Consider the following 12,379-nt stretch of genomic DNA (forward strand, 5'->3'; position numbering starts at 1 on the left):
ATACCAACCCCTCTCTCTCACACCTATGGGGTTCATGCAATTTGAATGAGGTGGTTGAGTTGGACCTGTAATAAATGTAAGGAAGTGTACAAGACTAGTCAAGAATGTCAAATTATTTTGGAATGATTACACTATCATTATTGATACACAGCTTTTTCATCCACGTTTCACAACCTAGAAACATATGATAGACAATAATAGCCGTCCGATCTGTTTTTGGGTCTCCATCAACTGTATAAATGAAAACAGACTAGTTACTGATATGGTTTTACTTTTTGACACCTTGATTTCATCAACGTTTTTGTAACTTAGCCTTTTGGTATTATATGTAAATTCAAATTCGCTCTCGCTCTCTCTCATCTAACGAATATGGTGTGGTGATAAGGGTGGAGGGTATAGTCAATAACTCTAGGGTATTTGAGTAAAATCCTATTTAATAATATTATGTCATGTCAACTCTCCATTCCACTCCCTATTTTACACTCAATCAGGGCGTATAGTCAATCACCCTAGAGTGTTTGAGTTATAATTTTTTTGATTGGTTCCTCTCTCCTCTCTCCTCCATCACCTTTCTCCACCTTCGGTGACTTTACACCAATTTTACACTCTCTCTCCTACTCAAACACCCTCACTCAATTAGGGGGTATGGTCACCGATCGGTGACACCCATTCAATCACCCACTCCCCGCACATTATACCCCTCACCCTAAGATGTTTTTCCTCTGTTCAAAAAGTAGATTATTCAAATCTTGTAAGATATAGGTTTAGAATTGTTTTAAACAATTCACTCCGTACAAACTGCTTAATTGCAGATTCATTTTTTTTTTTTCAACAAGACCGCCTACCAAGTTTTTTTATTTTTATTTTTGAATATCATCAAACCAGTTTTGTAAATTTGGTGGCAAATGCCGACATGATTTCCACCAAGCCGAACCCGGAACCACATAGAAAGAATCGGGGTCACCCGACACCAATCTATTACATTTGTTATATAGAATGTGTAATAGAAAATTTTCTAATGATATCCGCATTTTTTTACGATTGAAACTATTGGTTTTATTAGAAAAAAATTGACCCAATTGGCATGATAAAAACTATATATTTTTTTCACTAAAGAAAAAACCTATATAAACATATTACCTAATTAGAAAAAAGTATATAGTTTATTAATTAAGCTCAATTACTTATATCCATCTAATATATAATTCACTTTAAACCATTAAAGGTCCATGTTTTATTTTTAAAATTTTCAATCCAATAACCAATAAGAGGCCTATTTAATTAATTCCAACAGTTAAACATGAGTAAAGGTTAGCGCTTTATTGTTCTTTAAGATATAAAATAACACACATAGAGAGCCATTAGATGTTACTCCTCTTTTTAAGCCAATGAGGTAGTGGTGGAGTGGTTGGGGAAAGATTTGGTGTTTCTTGTGACCCAGGTTCGACTCCCACTTTTCCCATTATTTTCTTGGCATCCAAGTAAAGCGCGAATACAGGTGGCGCCAGTTCGTCTTAGATGGGAGGCGAGGTTTTACCGATTATTCCACTGTCGTGCCTTCTAGCGGGTGGAGGTCGGGTTTCCGCGCATCTGGGAGAGCCAAGGGGCTGGCGGCGCTCGAGTAGTCGACCTTGGCCACAGCGGTCGGTGTCACGGTGGTTGACACGTCGTTCCTTGCCGTTCAAAAAAAGATGTTACTCCTCTTTTTCCTAAGGCTTCCATGGTGGTAATCTTGTTGATTGCGGCTCTTCACTCAAAGAAATTAAGTTTTAATAACACATGTTTAATCTGGTTTTTTATATCTAGTTAGAGCATGAATCATATATAAATTACCCCAGAGGGTCTCCTAATCCTTCCTATTATATATATTATATATATTGTTACAGAAGGATCATGAATAGTAACTTTATTTTTATAATAATATATAGTTTTTTAATATTTTATTATTTTATTATTTAATATTATAATAGTTTATTATTATATTTATTTTTAAGTTTTAACATATTTTAATTATTTTTTTACTTTTTTAAAACCATATGTTTTATCAATTATTTTTTGTTTTTAATAATTCTTTTTTATTTTTTAAATCATATTTCCTTTATCACATAATTTGAAATTTCTCTAATAACTGAAGTTCGTTAATTTGTTTTTTTCTAAAAACTTAAGTACATGGTTGTATTTAATTTTTTTTTACTCTCACCATTCCAAGTTTTGTTAAAATGAAGTTGTATTCAAAATAGACTATTTATTTGGTGTCGTAAAACGACATGATGATATATTAAATCAATTCTAACGGTTTGACTTTCTAAACAACATGCCTCATTTTCAAATAAAGTTTGTTTTACATTATCACTACTTTGTTTCGCCGCAACGCGCGATGTCAACAAATCTAGTTTGTATTAACCACTATGTTTGTCACACATATAATTTAACGTATTTATATAACATTGTGGCCGACTTAAATCACTTTATTATTTTTTATTGATTAGGATCAAATACAAAGGCTTAAATGTCAGATATATGTAGTTGTTAGATTAGATTTTTTTGAAAGATAACGCGAACTTTTATATCAACAAGCAAAGTTTGAGCCCGTGTGTCACACCCCAACCGATGGCGGAATCATCGGGGCATGGCACTGAGCGAAACAGATTGTCCAGAAGTTTCCATAACAACTATCATTACCATTCAATTTATGTAACACGTCCCATACCGTGCCTCAAATGGCAAACAGATTATTACAAATAACATCTAATCAAATATTCTGTTCCGACAACTCAGATTTAAATGCAAATATAAAATAATATTGTTTAAATGCTTCTAAAGACTCGATCTGCAAGATCTACAGACAACTATGCTCTAGACGCTTATTCCTAGCTCGCCTTCCTAGCAGATAAGCATCCTAATTGCCTGTCACATACGTTAAAATAAGGTCAATACATAAAATGTAAAGGTGAGCATACAAGTTTGATATAGCATATAGAGTTCGAAATAGTTTACGCATAACCAGCACGTACACAGAGGAAAACGAAGCATGTTAATTATCGACATGGATCTATCGATACCAATGACTGCGGGTTGACTGTCCGAGACAGTTCGCAATACATGATTACCACCGTAATCCATGCAAGTAATTGTCCTTAACAACCCCCAAGTGAACGGGTGCTGAGTCCAAACTATAGTACTACGTCGTTAAGGCAGGTAGACAGCATTCCACGTGTAAACATAACAACAAGCATTCATTTAGTCACGTAATACATGCGAATCGGTTAGCGTTCAAATAATTGAGTAGTGTGATTGATTGTGATTTAGATAAGTAACGTATGTAACACCCAAAAGTGCTAAAGCAAAAAGGGTTCGAGTATACTCACAGCGATTAATGGATGGATTGAAGGGAGCTCTTGAGAGTAGGGTTAGCCTGAATAGTTCGATAGCATAACGATGAGTAGCGTGTTAAATGGAAACAAGTGATAATGGGTCGAATAGCCTGGTCGATCGAACAACAGGTTCGATCGAACGGGTTATTCGTTCGGTTAGACAATCCGTTCGGACAGCCTGTTCGATCGGCCGGTAGGCTCGATCGGTTGGACTGTTCTAGTGGATTGTTTCTTCCCTTAAGTAGGATGTGTTTGTGTATGATGGCTTGTTCTTTTGAAGTTTTCGTTGTAGTATTTGAGAACACTGAAGTGTTCTTACCTTTCAGGTCGATCGATCGAACAGCCAGTTCGATCGGCCGGCTCAACCGATCGGTTAGGAACTTCAGAAATGGGTCCTAAGTGGGATGTCACCTGATCGGACAGCACGTTCGATCGGGTGGCACTCCAATACGTCGAACGAGTTGAAAATCGATTAAGTGTTGAAGCATAGTATCTCATGATCCGATGAGTAATGTTATCGAACAGCTCGTTCGATCGAACATCACTTTGTTCAATACTATACATCATAAAATTGTCAAAGTGTGGGGCCATGTGCTAGCCGATCGGCTGGCCTGGTCGATCAGCTGACATGTCCGATTGACTGGGCTGTTCGTTCGAACAACCTGTTCGATCGGTCAGCATCCTGACCTGGTCGGCCTGTTCGTCTAACACTTAGCTGTTCTGATTGTTTGACGTTATATCGAGGTATTTTGACAACGAGCTGAACCATGGCACCTTCGTTCTTACCTGTTTCCTCTGCTCGGACAGGAATCACCCAAGTCCGGCCGGTGAACGGTTCAGAACGGTAGTTTAACGTTTAACCCGGAGTCGGTGAACCTCGTAGATAGAATCCGAATCTTGAACCACACAACTATTAGAATGATTAGTGAGTTGGCTCAAGCTCCGTTTCTACCGTTTTGAAGGCATTGAGTGTAAAAGAGTTGAAAGAAAGTTAGAAATCCTTCTCTCAATCCTTCACACTATGTAAATGTTCAGATCTGTGATAGATCTTAGTTTGTTTATGTGGAAATCGGCTAGATCCAAGTGATTCTTGGTGGATTGAGGCCAAATCATGAAGTTCTTGAAGAACACCATGATGACATCATCCTAGAATGCTTAGATCTTGATGATTTCACGGTTAGAAATCAAGATTTGAAAGATAGAAAGGTGTAGGAGTGTGTATTGATCAAGAAAGTACAAGATTTAGGATGAAAACTTACTGAAATCGGAAGAAATCTGAGAAAAGAAGGGGAGCACGAGCTGGTCTGTCAGAGGGTTTCCAAAAGTGGAAAGAATGACAATGACAGGCCTATTTATAGGCTTCCAAAAGGGGAAAGAGCTGGCCGATCGGCCATGCATCCCGATCAGACAGCCTGCTCGATCTGACAGTCCGTCCGATTGGCTGGGCTGTTCGATCGGCTGACAGCCTGATCGATCAACAGCCTGCTTCGAATGTTCGGTGCAACGATTTCTGGTATTTCGATTTCGATTGAAGACGATACGAGTACGATAGAGTTTCCTAATCGAATTACTTTTAATCCCAACCACTATATCTACATACAAGCATCTATATCTCGCATAATCTCTTCTTCACTAACTATCATGATTCGATTTCGATTGCATTCGATTGAGTTTCGAGTTTCGATTTGATTGATTCGATCGATCACCACACCTAACATAAAGTAAACACGCACAGGTAACACATAAGGCACACACACACGTAATATAACACCAAATTCGCATAATTCGAGTTTCGAGTTCAATTGATGGTTCGATTAGCTTGATTATTGATTGATTAACTTTATCGCGTTGTTACTTCCTACTATTCACAGTCATAAATCGTTTCGCATCGATTAAACATTCGATTACTTCGATTTCTCTGATAGACAACACTTACTCCACATAATACAAATAACAAAACATAAAGTAGACTAATTACAGTCAAAGAAGTCAAACTTGACTTGGGCTTTGACTTTGACTTTGACACTCGAAAACACGGGGTGTTACACCGTGGCAAGCTGTAACGCGAACTGTCACACCCCAACTGATGGCGGAATCATCGAGGCATGGCACTAAGCGAAACAGATTGTCCAAAAGTTTCCACAACAACTATTAATACTATTCAGTTAAATGATACGTCCCATACCGTATCCCAAATAATACGATAAATTATTACAGATAACAACTAGTCAAGTAATTCTGTTCCGACAACTCAGATTTAAATAAAATAAATATTGTTTAAATGCTTCTAGAGACTCGATCTGCAAGATCTACAGACAACTATGCTCTAGACGCTTATTCCTAGCTCGCCTTCCTAGCAGATAAGCATCCTAATTGCCTGTCACATACGTTAAAATAAAGTCAATATATATAATGTAAAGGTGAGCATACAAGTTTGATAATAGCATATAGAGTTCGAAATAGTTACGCATAACCAGCACGTACACAGAGGAAAGCGAAGCATGCTAATTATCGACATGGATCTATCGATACCAATGGGTGCGGGTTGACTGTCCGAGACAGTTCGCAATACATGATTACCATCGTAATCCATGCACGTAATTGTCCTTAACAACCCCCGTGTGAACGGGTGCTGAGTCCAAACTATAGTACTACGTCGTTAAGGCAGGTAGACAGCATTCCACGTGTAAACACAATCAACAAGCATTCATTTAGTCACGTAATACATGCATAATCGGTTAGCATTTAAAGTAATTTGAGTAGTGTGTTCGATTGTGATTTAGATAAGTAACGTATGTAACACCCAAAAGTGCTAAAGCAAAAAGGGTTCGAGTATACTCACAGCGATTGATTGATGGATTGAAGGGAGCGCTTGAGAGTAGGGTTAGCTTGAATAGATCGATAGCATAACGATGAGTAACACGCAAAATAGAAACAAGTGATGATGGGTCGAACAGCCTGGTCGATCGAATGGTAGGTTCGATCGAACGGGTTGTTCGTTCGGTTAGACAGTCCGTTCGGACAGTCTATTCGATCGGCCGGTAGGCTCGATCGGTTGGACTGTTCGAGCGGATTGTTTCTTCGCTTGAGTAGGATGTGTTTGTGTAAGATGGTTTGACCTTTTGAAGTTTTCATTGTAGCATTTGAGAACATTGAAGTGTTCTTACCTTTCAGGTCGATCGATCGAATGGTCTGTTCGATCGGCCGGCTTAACCGATCGGTTAGACACTTCGATAGTGAGTCCTCAGCTGGATGTCACCTAATCGATCGAACAGCATGTTCGATCGGGTGGCACTCCGTACTACGAACGAGTTGTAAATCGATTAAGTGTTGAAGCATAGTATCTCATGATCCGATGAGTAATATTATCTAACAGCTTGTTCGATCGAACATCATTTCGTTCAATACCAAACTTCATAAAATTGTCAAAGTGTGGGGCCATGTGCTAGCCGATCGGCTGGCCTGGTCGATCGGTCAGCATCCTGACCTGCACGGCCTGTTCGTCTAACACTTGGCTGTTCTGATTGTTTGACGTTATATCGAGGTATTTTGACGACGAACTGAACAATGGAACCTTCGTTCTTACTTGTTTCCCCCGCTCGGACAGGAATCACCCAAGTCCGGCCGGTGAACGGTTCGGAACGGTGGTTTAACGTTTAACCCGAAATCGGTGAACCTCGTAGATAGAACCCGAATCTTGAACCACTTGACCATTAGAATGATTGGTGAGTTGGCTTAAGCTTCGTTTCTACCGGTTTGAAGGCATTGAGTGTAAAAGAGTTGAAAGAAATTTGGAAATCCTTCTTTCAATCCTTCACATCATGTAAATGTTTAGATCTGTGATAGATCTTAGTTTGTTTATGTGGAAATCGGCTAGATCCAAGTGATTCTTGGTGGATTGAGGCCAAAACATGATGTTCTTGGAGAACACCATGATGACATCATCCTAGAATGCTTAGATCTTGATGATTTCACGGTTAGAAATCAAGATTTGAAAGATAGAAAGGTGTAGGAGCATGTATTGATCAAGGAAGTACAAGATTTAGGATGAAAACTTACCGAAATTGGAAGAAATCTGAGAAAAGAAGGGGTGCACGAGCTGGTCGGTCAGAGAGTTTCCAAAAGTGGAAAGAATGATAATGACAGGCCTATTTATAGACTTCCAAAAGGGGAAAGGGCTGGCCGATCGGCCAGGCATCCCGATCGGACAGCCTGCTCGATCGGACAGTCTGTCCGATCAGCTAGGCTGTTCAATCGGCTAGGAGCCTGATCGATCCACAGCCTGTTTCGAGTGTTCGGTGCGATGATTTCTGATATTTTGATTTCGATTAAAGACGATACGAATACGATAGAGTTTCCTATTCAAATTACTTTTAATCCCAACCACTATATCTATATACAAGCATCTATTTTCCATATTCGATTTCGATTTCGATTGAGTTCGATTGAGTTTCGAGTTTCGAGTTTCGATTCGATTGATTCACTACACATAACATAAAGTAAACACGCACAAGTAACACATAAGGCATACACACGTAATATAACACCAGATTCGCATAGTTCGAGTTTCGAGTTCGATTGATGATTCGATTAGCTTGATTATTGATTGATTAACTTTATCGCATTGTTACTTCCTACTATTCACAGTCGTAATTTGTTTCGCATCGATTAAACATTCGATTTCTTCGATTCTTTTTGATAGACAACACTTACTCCACATAATACAAAACATAAAATAGACTACTTACAGTCATAGAAGTCAAACTTGACTTGGACTTTGACTTTGACATTCGAAAACACAGGGTGTTACAGCCTCCCCTTGTTTAGGGAATTTCGTCCCGAAATTAGGCTGAAAACTGCACATCACCGTGAATGGTTTTACCAATTTCTCGCTTCAGATCTTTATTTAAACAACTGCGGGTACTTGGCCTTCATGTCGCTTTCGAGTTCCCAAGTGAACTCCGCACCTCGTTTGCCTTCCCATCGGACTTTCACGATAGGGATGCGCGAGCGTCTGAGTTGCTTGGTTTGGCGATCCATGATTTCGACAGGCTTTTCCACGAAGTGTACTTTTCTTTGACCTGAAGGTCGTCGAGAGGTACAATCAGATCATGATTAGCTAGGCATTTTCGGAGGTTTGACACATGGAAAGTTGGGTGGACGTTACTAAGCTCCTCCGGTAGTTCGAGTCTGTAGGCGACTTTGCCGATCCTTTCCAGAATCTTAAAAGGTCCAACATATCGAGGCGCTAGTTTCCCTTTCTTGCCGAATTTGACCACACCCTTCCAAGGTGATACCTTTAGGAGTACGTAGTCGCCAACGTCAAATTCAAGGGGCTTGCGTCTTCTATCGGCGTAACTTTTCTGTCTATCCCTGGCTTTCGACAAGTTGTCTCGAATCTGGAGGATTTTTTCAGTCGTTTCTTGTAGTAACTCGGGACCGGTTAATTGCGAATGACCGATCTCGTGCCATACAATAGGCGAACGACATCTTCTTCCATATAGGGCCTCGAATGGTGCCATTTGGATGCTGGCATGATAGTTGTTGTTGTACGAAGATTCGACTAGCGGTAGGTATTTGTTCCAACTACCACCGAAGTCTATGACACACGCACGGAGCATGTCTTCAAGAGTACGGATCGGTCTTTCAGTCTGTCCGTCGGTTTGTGGATGAAATGCGGTACTTAAGTTAAGCGACGTACCGAGCGCTGCTTGAAACGTTTCCCACAATTGTGAAATAAACCGAGCATCACGATCTGAAATGATGTCACGAGGCGTACCATGATTACAAATGATCTCGTTGGTGTAGATCCGGGCTAGTCGTTCTACCTTGTAGTCTTCCCGTATTGGCAAAAAGTGGGCTGATTTGGTCAGACGATCAACTATAACCCAAATGCTGTCGTGACCTGATGGCGTGGGCGGAAGTTTGGTTATGAAATCCATAGCTATACTCTCCCACTTCCATATGGGGATTGGAGGTTGTTCGAGTAAGCCAGGAGGTCGTTGATGTTCAGCCTTAACTCTTGCACAAGTCAGGCAACTTCCAACATAGAGGGCGATATCCCTTTTCATTCCTGGCCACCAGTACTTGTATCGAAGGTCCTGGTACATTTTGTCGGCATCGGGATGAATAGAGTATCGGGATTTGTGGGCTTCGTTCATTATAATCTTTCGCAAATCGGTCCGCTTAGGGATCCAAATTCGGTCCAGATAATAGAAGATCCCATCTGCTTTGCTTACAAGCTGAGCTCCATCGTGATAAATCCTCTCTTTCTTCAATGTGTGCTCGTTAAAACTAGGGGTGTTCAGGATTCGTTTCGAATTCGAAAAATTCGAAATTCGTTTAAATTCGATTCGATTATCAAGTATTCGTTTCGATTATAAGAATTCGAGTTCGAATTCGATTCAATTCGAGTCAAGTAAATCGAATACGAATCGAATACGAATTTATAATTTCAAATTCGATTCGATTCGAAATTCGAATAAAAATTATACATTTTTATTTATTATTTTTATATATAATACATATATAACTTTTATTAACCTATACTATAAATTATTTTCAAAATTTTTCCAAGTATTAAAATTACCCATTACATGACCCATAAGTAAGACCTAAGTAACAAATCTATCAATGAATTTCTAACCATAACAATATTAACTTGTAATGTGGAGTGATTATTCCCGACTTCTCGTTTTGAATTTTAGACTTGTGGTACTTTTTTTGAAAATTTTTAATGTGATATCGTGCTTTATGGCTGCTTTAAAATTTATGTTTCATTTTGATAGTTTTTTACATGTTTTAAAGAATCAAAATTAAATCGAATTTATTCGAATTCGAAATATTAATCAAATACGAATTGGGTTTTTTATTCGAATACGAATTCGAATCGAATTCGATAGGTTTTAATCGAATTCGAATCGAATACGAATTCAAGGAAAAATAAAAATTATTCGAACAATTCGATTCGAATAATTCAAAAATTCGATATTCGATTCGATGAACAACCCTAGTTAAAACAAGCATCCAGGGCTTCGCGGATGAGGGTTTCGAGGTCGTGCTGGGCTTGGGTATTGCGAATACTGAGCAGATAACTCTGTCTGCTGAGTGCGTCGGCAACAACATTTGCCTTGCCTGGGTGATAACGAATCTCACAGTCGTAATCGTTAAGAAGTTCTACCCATCGGCGTTGACGCATGTTAAGTTCTTTCTGATTAAAGATGTGTTGTAAACTCCTGTGATCGGTGAAGATCGTACACTTGGTACCATACAGGTAGTGTCGCCAAATCTTCAACGCAAAAACAACTGCGCCTAGCTCGAGATCATGGGTTGTATAGTTCTTCTCGTGGATTTTGAGCTGACGAGATGCGTAAGCTATAGCCTTGTCCCGTTGCATGAGAACACAGTCGAGACCAAGGTTGGAAGCATCACAATAGACAATGAAATCGTTGTTTCCATCGGGCAACGTGAGGACAGGAGCATTGCAGAGCATATGCTTGAGGGCTTGAAAGGCAGACTCTTATTCAGTTCCCCAAACAAAAGACTTGTCTTTATGGGTAAGGGCGGTAAGCGGCACAGCGATTTTAGAGAATCCTTCGATAAATCGTCGATAATAGCCCGCTAGTCCGAGGAAGGAACGAATTTCAGACAGGTTCTTAGGCGTAATCCAGCTCTTAACTGCTTCAATCTTCGCGGGATCGACATGAATACCTTGATTATTAACGATGTGACCCAGACTCTGAACCTCCTCTAGCCAGAATTCACACTTGGAGAACTTGGCATAGAGTTGATTCCCCTGGAGTAGCTCGAGAACCAAACATAGATGTTGCGCGTGTTCGGCTTTCGATTTAGAATAGATCAAGACATCGTCGATGAACACGATGACGAAACGGTCTAGAAATGGCTTACACACGCGATTCATCAGATCCATGAAAACTGCGGGTGCGTTGGTTAAACCAAAAGGCATGATTTGTGTAAAATGCAACATATAAATTACATCAAATAAGGCATAAAACTAACCCTTTTTAAGTACTAATGTTGGAAAAAGTGTGCTTTTGTCTTCCTTTTGTATTTTCAGGATTAAATGAGCTCAAATTTACAAAAGAAGCAAAAAGGCAGAAAAACTAACATAAACACAAGAAAAGGAACAAAAGTGGATTGCCCGACCCCTCGACAGCATCCTCCCAAGCAAAACAGAGAAGGCAGAAGACTGAACACGCCCCGTGCTCAGCGAGCACGGGGCCGTGCCCAAGAAGCAGCAGAAAAGACAAACTTGTAGAAGCTTCTATTGCTCACCACGGGGGCGCGCCCAGTGAACACGGGGGCGTGCCCAAAGTACTGCAAGCGCATTAATTGTAATTGCGAATTACAATTAATGAGGAGAGATAGTGTCAGACAGGCACGGGGCCGTGCCCAGCCCTCTGTTCAGCCTATAAATAGGAGTGATTGGCTTCATTGCAACTCATCCCTTGGCACACCACCTCTCTCACACTTCATCCACCACCCATCACCATCACAACACCATCATCCACCACCATCATCCATTGTCCATCATAGAGTGTGTGAGTCATCTCGGGATCCAAGATTGATCTTAAGAGTTCTTGACAATCAAGGCCATGTTTGCCTAAGTCTCTTACATCACTTGGTGAAGACAAGTGTTGTACAATTGGTACTTCGAACTTGGAACGAGCATGAAGAAATTAACGATACTTCTTTATCTTTTGAGTTGTTCTGCCGGATCGGTCACTCAAGATCTTTGGTCTCTACCCGGACCCGATGAAAAAAATGGGATCACTCCTTATGGACTCGTTGAGAATGATTCTGGTCTAGTTCGTGGCCTATTAGAAGTGGAAGGCGCTCTGGTGGGATCCTCACGGACATGCAGTCAGTTTGATGTTGTGTAAGACGTGAATAACGCCCGCTGGAACGCCCATGGATTTTATCATCAACTTGATGAATTAATTTCAAGATATAAGGCTTTCCTATTATAACAGGTTGTTGTTTAG

The sequence above is a fragment of the Helianthus annuus genome, chromosome 6 (genome assembly GCF_002127325.2).
Source record: "Helianthus annuus cultivar XRQ/B chromosome 6, HanXRQr2.0-SUNRISE, whole genome shotgun sequence".
NCBI classification, from domain to species: domain Eukaryota; kingdom Viridiplantae; phylum Streptophyta; class Magnoliopsida; order Asterales; family Asteraceae; genus Helianthus; species Helianthus annuus.